The 14,475-nt window shown below is 51.8% G+C and overlaps 1 protein-coding gene across 1 annotated transcript in view; it reads right to left on the reverse strand.

Annotated features, from left to right (window-relative positions):
• TUBG1 (tubulin gamma 1) overlaps nucleotides 1–14,475 on the reverse strand; it is a 76,333-nt gene that overhangs the window by 21,984 nt on the left and 39,874 nt on the right. The gene's annotated exons all lie outside the window — the stretch shown is intronic.

Here is a 14,475-nt window from a genome sequence, read left to right on the forward strand (position 1 = left end):
TAAATTCCTTTTCTTCTAGCTCCAATTGGGAGACCCAGACAATTGGGTGTATAGCTATTGCCTCCGGAGGCCACACAAAGTATTACACTTAAAAGTGTAAGGCCCCTCCCCTTCTGGCTATACACCCCCAGTGGGATCACTGGCTCACCAGTTTTAGTGCCAAAGCAAGAAGGAGGAAAGCCAATAACTGGTTTAAAGACCAATTCAATCCGAGGAAACATCGGAGAACTGAACCATACCACATGAACAACATGTGTACCCGAAAAAACAGAAAAACCCCGAGAAAACAGGGCGGGTGCTGGGTCTCCCAATTGGAGCTAGAAGAAAAGGAATTTACGGTAAGTAAACAAAATTCCCTTCTTCTTTTTCGCCCCTAATTGGGAGACCCAGACAATTGGGACGTCCAAAAGCAGTCCCTGGGTGGGTAAAAGAATACCTCGTGATAGGGCCGTCAAACAGCCCTTTCCTACAGGTGGGCAATCGCCGCCTGAAGGACTTATCTACCTAGGCTGGCGTCTGCCGAAGCGTAGGTATGCACCTGAAAATGCTTGGTAAAAGTATGCAGACTCATTCAGGTAGGTGCCTGACACACCTGCTGAGCCGTAGCCTGGTGCCGTAATGCCCAGGATGCACCCACGGCTCTGGTAGAATGGGCCTTCAGCCTTGAGAGAACCAGAAGCCCAGTAGAACTGTAGGTTTCAAGAATTGGTTCCTCGATCCCCCGAGCCAGGGTGGATTCAGAAGCTTGCGACTGTTTACGCCGACCAGCGACAAGGACAAAGAGTGCATCCGGGTGGCGCAGGAGCGCCATGCGGGAAGTAGAACCTGAGTGCTCTCACCAGAACCAACAGATGCAAATCCTTCTGAAATTGATGGACTGGACGAGGACACAAAGAAGGTGAGGTGATATCCTGATTGATATGAAAGTGGGATACCACCTTAGGGAGAAATTCTGGAATCGGACGCAGAACTACCCTGTCCTGGTGAAGGACCAGGAAGGGAGATTTGTATGAGAGCGTTGCTAGCTCGGAAACTCTCCTAAGAGACGAGACCGTTACTAGAAGGCCACTTCCCGAGAAAAGCGGGAAGGGAGACCTCTTTCAAAGGCTCGAAAGGCGGCATCTGGAGAGCAATTAGAACCTTGTTCAGATCCCAGGGCTCTAACGGCCGCTTGTACGGAGTGCTGAGACGACAAACTCCCCGTAGGAACGTGCGTACCTGAGGAAGTCGTTTCTGAAAAAATACAGATAGCGCTGAGACTTGTCCCTAAAGGGAACTGAGCGACAACCCTTTTTTGCCAACCTAGATTGCAGGAAGGAAGGAAACATAGACGATGCAACCGGCCAGGGAGAAACACCCTGCGCCGAGCACCGAGATAAGAATATCTTCCACGTCCTGTGGTCAATCTTGGCGGACGTTGGTATGCTAGCCTGTCTCATGGTGGCAACCACGTCCTGAGGTAATCCTGACGACACTAGGTTCCAGGACTCAATGCCACACCATCAGGTTGAGGGCCGTAGAATTCAAATGGAAGAATGGCCCTTGAGACAGCCAGTCTGATTGGTCTGGTAGTGCCCCCGGTTAGCCTACCGTGAGGCACCACAGAACCGGGAACCACAACATCCTCGGCCAATCTGTAGCGACGAGGATGGCGCGGCCGCAGTCGGTCCTGATCTAGCGCAGCACTCTGGGCAACAATGCCAGAGGTGGCACATAAGGTAGCTGGAACTGCGACCAATGCTGAACTAAGGCGTCTGCCGCCAGAGCTCGATGATTGTGAAACCGTGCCATGAAGCTGGCACATTGTTGTTGTGCCGTGACGCCATTAGATCGACGTCCGGCCTCTGTCAGCGGCGCCAGATCTCCTGAAACCCGTCCGGGTGAAGAGACCATACCCTTTCGGCCACACGCCGGCGACTTAGGAAGTCAGCTTCCTAGTTTTCCACGCCTGGGATGTGAACTGTGGATATGGTGGATGCCGTGTCTTCCACCCACATCAGAACCTGCCGGACTTCCTGGAAGGCTTGCCGGTTGCGCGTTCTTCCTTGGTGGTTGATGTATGCCACCGCTGTGGAGTTGTCCGACTGAAGTCGGATTTGCTTGCTGTCCAGCTGCTGTTGGAAGGTTTGTAGGGCAAGATACACTGCTCTGTGTTCAAGAACATTGATCTGAAGGGTGGACTCTTGCTGAGTCCACGTACCCTGAGCGCTGTGGTGGAGAAAAACTGCTCCCCACCCTGATAGACTCGCGTCTGTCGTAACTATCGCCCAGGATGGGGATAGGAAGGACCTTCTTTTTGACCATGAGGTGGGAAGAAGCCACCACCGTAGAGATTCCTTGGCCGCCTGAGAAAGAAAGACGACTCTGTTGAGGGAGGTCGACTCCCCGTCCCATTGGCGGAGAATGTCACATTGTAGTGGACGCAGATGAAACTGCGCGAAAAGAACTGCCTCCATTGCTACCATCTTACGTAGGAAGTGCATGAGGCGTCTCAATGTGTGCGACTGGTTCTTAAAGAAGAGATTGCAGCCCGTAGTGAATGCTGTTTGTCTAGCGGAAGCTTCACTATCGCTGAGAGAGTATGAAACTCCATGCCTAGATATGTTAGCGATAGGGTCGGGGTCGGATCTGACTTCAAAAAGTTGAAGATCCACCCAACACTCTAGAGAGTCTCCAGCGCAACGTTCGGGCAGTGTCGGCATGTTTCCTAAGAGAGTGCCTTGACAAGTAGATCGTCTAAATATGGGATCACAGAGTGACCCTGAGAGTGCAGGACTGTGACTACTGCTGCCCTGACCTTGGCGAAGACCAGTGGGACTGTCGCTAGCCGGAAGGTAGAGCTACGAACAGAAGGTGTTCGTCTGCTATAACGAAGCGTAGAAACGCTAGTGCTCTGGATCAATCGGCACGTGTGGATAAGCATCCTTGATGCCTAATGATGCTAGGAAATCTCCTTGGGACATTGAGGCGATGACATGGCGGAGGGATTACATCCGGAACCGCCTGGTGTCCACGAGCTTGCTGAGCAGTTTTAGATCCAGAACGGGACGGAACGGCCCGTTCTTATAGGCACCGCAAATAATCTGGGGTAAAAACCGTGACCTTGTTCCTGAAGAGGAACGGGGGTCATCACTCTTTCTGCCTATAGAGTGCACCCTGTTTGCAGAAGAGCAGCGGCTCGGCCGGGAGGTGGAGAAGTTCTGAAGAATCGAGTTGGAGGACGAGAAGTGAGCTCTATCCTGTACCCGTGAGACAGAATGTCTCACACCCAACGGTCATTGACCTATGGCAGCTAAATATCGCCAAGGCGGGTGAGCCTGCTACCGACCGAGGATGCGGAGAGAGGAGGCCGCAAGTCATGAGGAAGCCGCCTTGGAAGCGGGTTTTCAGACTGTCTCTTTTTTGGGCGTGACTGAGCCCGCCAAGAATCTGAGCTCCTCTGATCCTTTTGAGTCCACATTGGACGAGGAAAAATGGGACCTGCCCGAGCCTCGAAAAGACCGAAACCACGACTGCCTCCTGCTCTGTTGGGGTTTGTTGTGTCCGGGCTGAGGAAAGGATGAATCCTTACCCCTGGACTGTTTAATGGTTACATCCAAACGCTCACCAAACAGTCGGTCAGCAGAAAAAGGCAACTGGTTAAGCAACCTTTTTTGGAAGCAGAATCTGCCTTCCATTCACTTAACGAGCAGACCAGGCTCTGCTTAAAAACACGGAGCAGCGTAGGCTACTGCCGTACGGTTCGCAGAGTCTAGGGCAACCTGAATCGCGTAAGAAACAAATGCAGACATTTGAGAGGTTAAGGATGCCACCTGCGGCACAGATGTACGTGTAACCGTGTCAATCTGTGTAAGACAAGCTGAAATAGCTTGGAGTGCCCCAAGGGTGAGAATGCTGGGGCCAACGGTGCGCCGACAGTCTCATAGATGGATTTAGACCAGAGATCCATCTGTCTGTCAGTGGCATCTTTAAGTGCAGCTCCATCTCCCACTGCAACTATGGATCTAGCTACAAGCCTGGAGATTGGAGGATGCCGCTTGGGACACTGGGTCCAGTCCTTGACCACGTCAGGGGGCAGGGATAACGTGTATCCTAAGCCGTTTGGAGAAGCGCATATCTGGATAAGTGTGGTGTTCCTGGACTGCCTCTCTGAAGGCAGAGTGGTCCAGAAAAATACGTGAAGCTGACTCCTCCACTGGAGGAGCTGGGTGAGAAATAACCAACATTCTATTGATGGACGCTATAAGAGTATTCACTATGGCGTCACCATTAGGTGTATCCAGATTGAGAGCGGTCTCAGGATCAGAATCCTGAGCCGCTACTTCCGCCTCATTACACAGAGAGTCCTTCTGCTAGGACCCTGATGAAACCGAGGGCCGCTCATAGTGAGCCCGCTTAGGCTGTCTGGGACTGACGTCTGTGCAGAGCCGTGACTCTGGGATGCGTGTGACACTCCCGGAGCTGTTAGTTGTTCACACTGAGGGGGGCCATGGATCAATGATTCAACAGTGCCCATGTTGTGAGAGACATGTCCGGACTGCTAGGCTTCTAGTATCATAGCCATAGTCTCAGAAAATCTGTCAGTAAATACTGCAGACACCGTCCTCATCCTCTGGCCATTAGCAGAGACTCCGGCTGAGTTAGACATAATGGGGGTCTATGTAACCTGCCGGCCGTATAGCCGTACATGCTGTACCGGCTGCATAGAAAAACATGTGGTTCTGCACCTTTGTTTTACACAGAGAATATGCTGATAACTCCTCCGCACAATCCAGGAGGGTATATACAACGTGCGACCAAACAGTGCAATGTATATAGTACAAGCATATCTATAAGTGCACTTCTGCACTAGTGGGGTTAGCACCACAGGTGCTGCTTAACGCCTGTTGCAGCGATTGTGTGACTATCAGAATGCCAGGGTCTTCCACACTTGTCTCTGTATCGTACAGAAACTGACACTAATGGCTGCCGGCGTCCTTGTAGAGAAGGAAGCCGTGGGCGTGCCTGAGAAAGTGCGGGAATCCGGTTTCACAGTGCACACAGTGAGAGGGGTGGAGTATGCAAAACATACTCCAGCTCTCAGCGCTGCTGTGCTATGCAGCGTCACGCCCCTACCCTGACTGTCAGGCCTGTGGGCGGTAACGAAGGGAGACTAGGCCCAGAAGCCGGGGACTCGAGTTAATAAGCGCGGCCGGCATATCAGTGCTGGCCGGCGCGGAAGTCCCCGGCGCACCACAAATCCCAGCGGCGCCTTAAATAAAAGTGGCAGCGGCGGTTAGCGCAGTAGTCACCCAATACACTAACACACCCAGCAACGCTGTGGTGTGCGATGGCACTAGTGCGGACAGCGCCGCTGTCCCTGGCGCACTAACACACCCAGCAGTGCTGCCGTGTGTCTGCGCGGTCCCCACAGGGACACAGAGTACCTCCATGTAGCAGGGCCATGTCCCTGAAGATACTCCGCTCCATGTCCAGCAGATACCAGGGGCTGTGGATGGAGCACGGTCTCAGTGCCTGAAGACCGATAGAATCCCACTTCACCCAGAGCCCTGTAAAAAGGGATGGGGAAGGAAGCAGCATGTGGGCTCCAGCCTCCGTACCCGCAATGGGTACCTCAACCTTAACAAACACCTCCGACATGAAGTGGGGTGAGAAGGGAGCATGCTGGGAGCCCTGTATGGGCCCTCTTTTCTTCCATCCGACATAGTCAGCAGCTGCTGCTGACTAAACAGTGGAGCTATGCGTGGATGTGTTGCCTCCTTCGCACAAAGCACAAAACTGGTGAGCCAGTGATCCCACTGGGGGTGTATAGCCAGAAGGGGAGGGGCCTTACACTTTTAAGTGTAATACTTTGTGTGGCCTCCGGAGGCAATAGCTATACACCCAATTGTCTGGGTCTCCCAATTAGGAGCGAAAAAGAAATAGGAACTGACCAGGACAAACGGAACGGTCGTGTGAATGAGCTTTTAGAGTGGATTATAGTCTCTGGAATGTCTTCATCTCTCCAGGACAGAATCAAGTGATGCTGACCAGGAGCAGCACTCCGGGTCGTGTCACAGACCTCCACCGTCTATGGGTCTATAAAATGTCACGGCTCATCTATAACTGCAAGCACGTAAGCTCAGAAAAGAGAGGCGATCCTGTAGCAACCTGAGGTCTGGCTTCACCCACTGGCAGTAAAGTGATTGACAGCATTCCCTTTATCAATGTGGATACAGAAAATGATGTCACTGACCAGTAGGCAATGCACCCACATAGGGATTAATTAGAATAGCTATACCAACTATAGCTTTTTTTGATTTGGGAAGGGAAGCTGTCATCAGAATATAACCTATTGTTTAGATCAGGTTTTTGTTTTAAATATATGGTGTGTTTTTTCTTTTAAATCCCCACATCACAATGTGTATTACAAATAAAAACTCCTGCAGTTCTCACATTGGCCAGTGGGGCTTTATAAGATTAGCTTCCTGTTGTCCCAGGAATCCGCACACGCGCATTAGTCACAGTGAACAGATCCCGCCCCTATTTCTTGTATTGAAGCATCTAATGAGCGAGGGCAAAGGTCTTTGTAAAAGGAGAGGCTTGAGATCCTGTGTTATCATTCATTGTTATCCTGCCTGTGCGGATAAGGCAACTGTTGTAAACTCTTCCTGGACAGACAAAAAGCACCAGTCTAAACAAAAGCAAGGGGTAACTGTGTGGAAAGTGTTAAAAGAGCTCAGGATCTAAGCTTTCTCCACACACAATAGATGCCAGGAATATTATATAGTGGATATCTGTGTCTAAACAGAAGTAAGCCAAAGCAGAGCGTTGATTGCTGCTGTTAACTAGTTAAATGCTGTGTGTAAATTTAATGTGTGTCAGTATTCCAGCGCATCAGCGACAAGCAAGCGAAGCCCTGATTGGTTACCATGGTAGTCTGGAGGCTGCTGCAAGCCCCCATAACTGCCATCTTGGTACTCCTGTGAAGTTGAACTGTAGGGTGAGCTTCATAGCAGATGGATTTTCATCATATACTGCAAACTTATGATATTTTTGTATATGGTATAAGCGATCAGACAATGGCAGGTTCAAGTCCCCTGTGGGGACTAAAAAAATAAAGCACAAAAGTTTTAAAATAAAAAAAGTTCGAATAAACTCATTACAAATCATAAAAAATAAACATCTGGCATCACTGCGTCTATCTCCAGCTTATCAAATTATAAAATTCATCAACCTGATTGGTAAAGATTAAAACAAGAAAAATAAATAAATAAATCAATATGGCAAAATTGTGATTTTTTTTTATTTTGGGTGGGAGAGAACACAACACCTCCCTAAAACAATGCAATAAAATATGATCAAAATGTCAAAGCTACCCAAAATTGGCATCAATAAGTCACCTCGCTATGCACACAGCCCAATCGGTGGAACAATGTTAGGGGTGTCAAAACATGGTGACAAACAATTTTTTTTTTTTAAAAGTGAATCTGTCAGCAGATCTTGGCCACTTAATCTGAGAGAATCATATCATGGAGGCAGAGATCCTGATTCCAGCGGTGTGTCACTTACTGGGCTGCTAAGTGTAGTTTTGATAAAATCACTGTTTAATCAAGAGATTATCGTTACAGGACTACTTGTCCTGCTGCCAGGTAGTCCAGCATATTCATGAGCTCTGTATAAAGGGCCATTTACACGCTGCGACATCGCTAACGATTTTTCGTCGGGGTCACTGTGTTTAAGACGCACATCCGGCGTCGTTAGCGACATCGCAGCATGTGAGACCTATAAGCGACCTTAAATAATCGCAAAAGAGACAAAAATCGTTTGTCTGTGAGAGGTCGTTCACTTACCATTTATCCTTGTCTGGTCAGTAGCGATGTTGTTTGTCGTTCCTGCGGCAGCACACATCGCTATGTGTGACACCGCAGGAACGAGGAACATCGCACCTGCGGCCGCCGGTAATGAGGAAGGAAGAAGGTGGGCAAAATGTTAGTCCCGCTCATCTCCGCCCCTCCACTTCTACTGGGCGGCCGCATAGTGACGTCGCTGTGACGCCAAACGAACCGCCCCCTTAGAAAGGAGGCGGTTCGCCGGCAACAGCGATGTCGCAGGGCAGGTAAGTATGTGTGACGGGAGTTAGCGACATTGTGCGACACGGGCAGTGATTTGCCCGTGATGCACAACCGACGGGGGCGGGTGCGCTCGCAAGCGATATCGGTACCGATATAGCAGCGTGTAAAGTGGCCTTAACTCCTAGATCTGCAGCAGAGAAGAAGGGAATTTTGTTACTTACCGTAAATTCCTTTTCTTCTAGCTCCTATTGGGAGACCCAGACGATTGGGTGTATAGCACTGCCTCCGGAGGCCACACAAAGCATTACACTAAAAAGTGTAAGGCCCCTCCCCTTCTGGCTATACACCCCCCGTGGGATCACGGGCTGCTCAGTTTTAGTGCTAAAGCAAGAAGGAGGAAAGCCAATAACTGGTTTAAACAAATTCACTCCGAAGTAACATCGGAGAACTGAAAACCGTTGAACATGAACAACATGTGTACCCGAAAAAAAACCAACAATCCCGAAGGACAACAGGGCGGGTGCTGGGTCTCCCAATAGGAGCTAGAAGAAAAGGAATTTACGGTAAGTAACAAAATTCCCTTCTTCTTCGGCGCTCCATTGGGAGACCCAGACGATTGGGACGTCCAAAAGCAGTCCCTGGGTGGGTAAAGAAATACCTCATGTTAGAGCTGCAAGACAGCCTTCCCCTACGGGGAGGTCACTGCCGCCTGCAGGACTCTTCTACCTAGGCTGGCGTCCGCCGAAGCATAGGTATGCACCTGATAATGTTTGGTGAAAGTGTGCAGACTCGACCAGGTAGCTGCCTGGCACACCTGTTGAGCCGTAGCCTGGTGTCGTAATGCCCAGGACGCACCCACGGCTCTGGTTGAGTGGGCCTTCAGCCCTGACGGAACCGGAAGCCCAGCAGAACGGTAGGCTTCAAGAATTGGTTCTTTGATCCATCGAGCCAGGGTGGCTTTGGAAGCCTGCGACCCTTTGCGCTTACCAGCGACAAGGACAAAGAGTGCATCCGAGCGGCGCAGGGGCGCCGTGCGGGAAATGTAGATTCTGAGTGCTCTCACCAGATCTAACAAATGTAAATCCTTTTCATACCGATGAACTGGATGAGGACAAAAGGAAGGCAAGGAGATATCCTGATTAAGATGAAAAGAGGATACCACCTTAGGGAGAAACTCCTGAATGGGGCGCAGCACTACCTTGTCCTGGTGGAACACCAGGAAGGGAGCCTTGGATAGACACTCTCCGAAGAGACGTGACCGCCACTAGAAAGGCCACTTTCTGTGAGAGACGAGAAAGTGAAACATCCTTCAGAGGCTCGAAGGGCGGTTTCTGGAGAGCAACTAGTACCCTGTTTAGATCCCATGGATCTAACGGCCGCCTGTACGGAGGGACGATATGAAAAACCCCCTGCAGGAACGTGCGCACCTGAGAAAGTCGTGCTAGACGCTTCTGAAAAAACACGGATAGTGCCGAGACTTGCCCTTTAAGGGAGCCGAGCGACAAGCCCTTTTCCAACCCAGATTGCAGGAAGGAAAGAAAAGTAGGTAACGCGAATGGCCAGGGGGATACTCCTTGTGCAGAGCACCAGGATAAGAAAATCCTCCACGTTCTGTGGTAGATCTTAGCAGAAGTGGACTTCCTAGCCTGTCTCATGGTGGCAACGACCCCTTGGGATAATCCTGAAGACGCTAGGATCCAGGACTCAATGGCCACACAGTCAGGTTCAGGGCCGCAGAATTCCGATGGAAAAACGGCCCTTGGGACAGTAAGTCTGGTCGGTCTGGTAGTGTCCACGGTTGGCCGACCGTGAGATGCCACAGATCCGGGTACCACGACCTCCTCGGCCAGTCTGGGGCGACGAGTATGACGCGGCTGCAATCGGATCTGATCTTGCGTAGCACTCTGGGCAAGAGTGCCAGAGGTGGGAACACATAAGGGAGCCGGAACTGCGACCAATCTTGCACTAAGGCGTCTGCCGCCAGAGCTCTTTGATCGCGAGACCGCGCTATGAAGGTCGGGACCTTGTTGTTGTGCCGAGACGCCATTAGGTCGACGTCCGGCACCCCCCAGCGGCGACAGATTTCCTGAAACACGTCCGGGTGAAGGGACCATTCCCCTGCGTCCATACCCTGGCGACTGAGGAAGTCTGCTTCCCAGTTTTCTACGCCCGGAATGTGAACCGCTGATATGGTGGATGCTCTGTCCTCCACCCACAACAGAATCCGCCGGACTTCCTGGAAGGCTTGCCGACTGCGTGTCCCTCCTTGGTGGTTGATGTATGCCACCGCTGTGGAGTTGTCCGACTGAATTCGGATCTGCTTTCCTTCCAGCCACTGCTGGAAGGCTAGTAGGGCAAGATACACTGCCCTGATTTCCAGAACATTGATCTGAAGGGTGGACTCCTGCTGAGTCCACGTCCCTTGAGCCCTGTGGTGGAGAAAAACTGCTCCCCACCCTGACAGACTGGCGTCTGTCGTGACCACTGCCCAGGATGGGGGTAGGAATGATCTTCCCTGTGATAATGAGGTGGGAAGAAGCCACCATTGCAGAGAGTCCTTGGCCGTCTGGGAAAGGGAGACTTTCCTGTCCAGGGAAGTTGACTTCCCGTCCCATTGGCGGAGAATGTCCCATTGAAGTGGGCGCAGATGAAACTGCGCAAACGGGACTGCCTCCATTGCTGCCACCATCTTCCCTAGGAAGTGCATGAGGCGCCTTAAGGAGTGCGACTGACCATGAAGGAGAGACTGTACCCCTGTCTGTAGTGACCGCTGCTTGTCCAGCGGAAGCTTCACTATCGCTGAGAGAGTATGAAACTCCATGCCAAGATACGTTAGTGATTGAGTCGGTGACAGATTTGACTTTGAAAAGTTGATGATCCACCCGAAAGTCTGGAGAGTCTCCAGCGCAACATTCAGGCTGTGTTGGCATGCCTCTTGAGAGGGTGCTTTGACAAGTAGATCGTCCAAGTAAGGGATCACCGAGTGTCCCTGGGAGTGCAAGACTGCTACCACTGCCGCCATGACCTTGGTGAAAACCCGTGGGGCTGTCGCCAGACCAAATGGCAGAGCTACGAACTGGAGATGTTCGTGTCCTATCACGAAACGTAGAAAACGTTGGTGCTCTGTAGCAATCGGCACGTGGAGATAAGCATCTTTGATGTCTATTGATGCAAGGAAATCTCCTTGAGACATTGAGGCAATGACGGAGCGGAGGGATTCCATCCGGAACCGCCTGGCGTTCACATGCTTGTTGAGCAGCTTTAGGTCCAGAACAGGACGGAACGAGCCGTCCTTTTTTGGAACCACAAAGAGATTGGAGTAAAAACCTTGCCCTTGTTCCTGAAGAGGAACAGGGATCACCACTCCTTCTGCTCTTAGTGAGCCCACCGCCTGCAGAAGGGCATCTGCTCGGTCGGGATGTGGGGAAGTTCTGAAGAACCGAGGCGGAGGACGAGAACTGAACTCTATCCTGTACCCGTGAGACAAAATGTCTGTTACCCACCGGTCCTTGACCTGTGGCAGCCAAATGTCGCAAAAGCGGGAGAGCCTGCCACCGACCGAGGATGCGGAGGGAGGAGGCCGAAAGTCATGAGGCAGCCGCCTTGGAAGCGGTTCCTCCGGTTGCTTTCTTGGGGCGTGAGTGAGCCCGCCAGGAATCTGAGCCCCTTTGCTCCTTCTGAGTCCCTTTGGACGAGGAGAATTGGGCCTTGCCGGAGCCTCGAAAGGACCGAAACCTCGACTGCCACCTCCTTTGTTGAGGTTTGCTTGATCTGGGCTGGGGTAAGGAGGAGTCTTTACCCTTGGACTGTTTAATGATTTCAGCCAATTGCTCACCAAACAGTCTGTCTACAGATAGTGGCAAGCTGGTTAAACATTTTTTGGAAGCAGAATCCGCTTTCCATTCCTTTAACCACAAGGCTCTGCGCAAAACCACAGAGTTGGCAGACGCCATTGAGGTACGGCTCGTAGAGTCCAGGACAGCATTGATAGCATAGGTCGCAAACGCAGACATTTGCGAAGTTAAGGACTCCACTTGCGGCACTGCTGGACGTATGATAGAGTCCACCTGTGCCAGACCAGCTGAAATAGCTTGGAGTGCCCACACGGCCGCGAATGCTGGAGCAAACGACGCGCCGATAGCTTCATAGACAGATTTCAACCAAAGGTCCATCTGTCTGTCATTGGCATCTTTAAGTGAAGCCCCATCCTCCACTGCAACTATGGATCTAGCCGCAAGCCTGGAGATTGGGGGATCCACCTTTGGACACTGGGTCCAGCGTTTGACCACGTCCGGGGGAAAGGGATAACGTGTATCCTTAAGACGTTTGGAGAAACGCTTGTCTGGATAAGCATGGTGTTTCTGGACTGATTCTCTGAAGTCAGCGTGGTCCAGAAAAGTACTCAGTTTACGCTTGGGATACCTGAAATGGAACTTCTCCTGCTGTGCAGCTGCCTCTTCTGCTGAAGGGGCTGGGGGAGAAATATCCAACAGTCTATTGATGGCCGCTATAAGGTCATTTACCATGGCGTCACCATCAGGAGTATCCAGATTGAGAGCGGCGTCAGGATTAGACTCCTGATCACCCTCCTCTGTCTCATCATGCAGAGACTCTTCTCGCTGAGACCCTGATCCGCGTGATGACGTGGAGGGTCTCTCCCAGCGAGCTCGCTTAGGCTGCCTAGGACTGTCATCTGAGTCAGAGCCTTCAGCCTGAGATGCCTGGGACCCCCTTGAAGCACGGATTAACGCCAACTGAGGGGGACCGGGGAACATTGACGCAGCAGTGTCCATGGTCTGAGTAACTGGCCTGGCCTGCAAGGTCTCTAGGATTTTTGTCATAGTGACAGACATCTTGTCAGCAAAAACTGCAAACTCTGTCCCCGTCACCGGGACAGGGTTCACCGGTGACTCTGCCTGGGCCACTACCACCATAGACTGCGGCTGACGAAGTGGCACAGGGACCGAACATTGCACACAATGGGGGTCATTGGAACCTGCCGGTAGATCAGCCCCACAAGCGGCACAAGCAGCGTATACAGCCTGTGTCTTGGCACCCTTGCGTTTTGCGGATGACATGTTGTCGTCTCCTCAGAGCAATATAGGGTATACAGCCAAGAAGCGACCTTACAGTGCAATATATATATATATATATGGTATCGAGAAAAAAAATACACCAATATAACACTGTGGCACTAGTGGGGCCAGCACTAATGTGCTGCTTACCGCCCGCTTAACGCGGGTGTGTGGTCGCCAGAAATCCCTTGTCTGGGTCTCCCAGAGCCTGTGTCCGTTCTCCAGCCAGACTGCATGCAGGAATGGCTGCCGGCGTCCTGTGGAGAGGGGCGGGCCCTGGGTGTGTCCAGACGAAAAGCGGGAAACTTGCGTCCCACTGTGCCTAGTGAGAGGGCTGGAGTATGTAAATAAGACTCCAGCCCTCGGCGCTGACTATAGAACAGCGTCTCTCCCTTTCCCTGATTGACAGGGTGGGGGCGGGAACGAAGCGGAGCTAGGCCGCAAAAGCCGGGGACTAGATTTATAAGCGCCGCCGTCGTAAAAGCACGGTCGGCGCTAAGTCCCCGGCGCACCACAAGTCTCAGCCGCGCCGCCGCTCCAGGGGCGGCCGGCGCGGCAGTCCCCAACACATAAAGTCCCTCAGAGAAACTGCAGTGACTGTAACCCCAGCGCGCAGCGCTACTGTCCCCGGCGCACTAGCACACCCAGCAAGTCTGGAGTGTGCGCGGCCTGTCCATACGGGGACACAGAGTACCTGAATGTTGCAGGGCCTTGTCCCTGAACGGTACCCAGCTCCGTATCCAGCAGGTTCTACGGGTCTGTGGATGGAGCCCGGCCTCAGGGCTTGGGGGCCGGTAAGATCCCACTTCCTCAGAGCCCCTCAGGGGGATGGGGAAGGAAAGCAGCATGTGGGCTCCAGCCTCCGTACCCACAATGGGTACCTCAACCTTAACAAACACCGCCAATAGGAATGGGGTGAGAAGGGAGCATGCTGGGGGCCCTAGTATGGGCCCTCTTTTCTTCCATCCGATATAGTCAGCAGCTACTGCTGACTAAACAGTGGAGCTATGCGTGGATGTCTGACCTCCTTCGCACAAAGCTTGAAAACTGAGCAGCCCGTGATCCCACGGGGGGTGTATAGCCAGAAGGGGAGGGGCCTTACACTTTTTAGTGTAATGCTTTGTGTGGCCTCCGGAGGCAGTGCTATACACCCAATCGTCTGGGTCTCCCAATGGAGCGCCGAAGAAAACATTGATTTTATCAAAATGACAGCGAACAGCTCAGTAAGTGACACATCACTGGAATCAGGGTCTCTGTCTCTATATTATGCTGCTCTCAGATGGGGGAGCAAAAACCTGGTGATGGATTCCCTTTAAAGGGGATAAAAAAAAAAATATAATCAAAGC

The sequence above is a fragment of the Anomaloglossus baeobatrachus genome, chromosome 5 (assembly GCF_048569485.1).
Source record: "Anomaloglossus baeobatrachus isolate aAnoBae1 chromosome 5, aAnoBae1.hap1, whole genome shotgun sequence".
Classification (NCBI taxonomy): Eukaryota; Metazoa; Chordata; class Amphibia; order Anura; family Aromobatidae; genus Anomaloglossus; species Anomaloglossus baeobatrachus.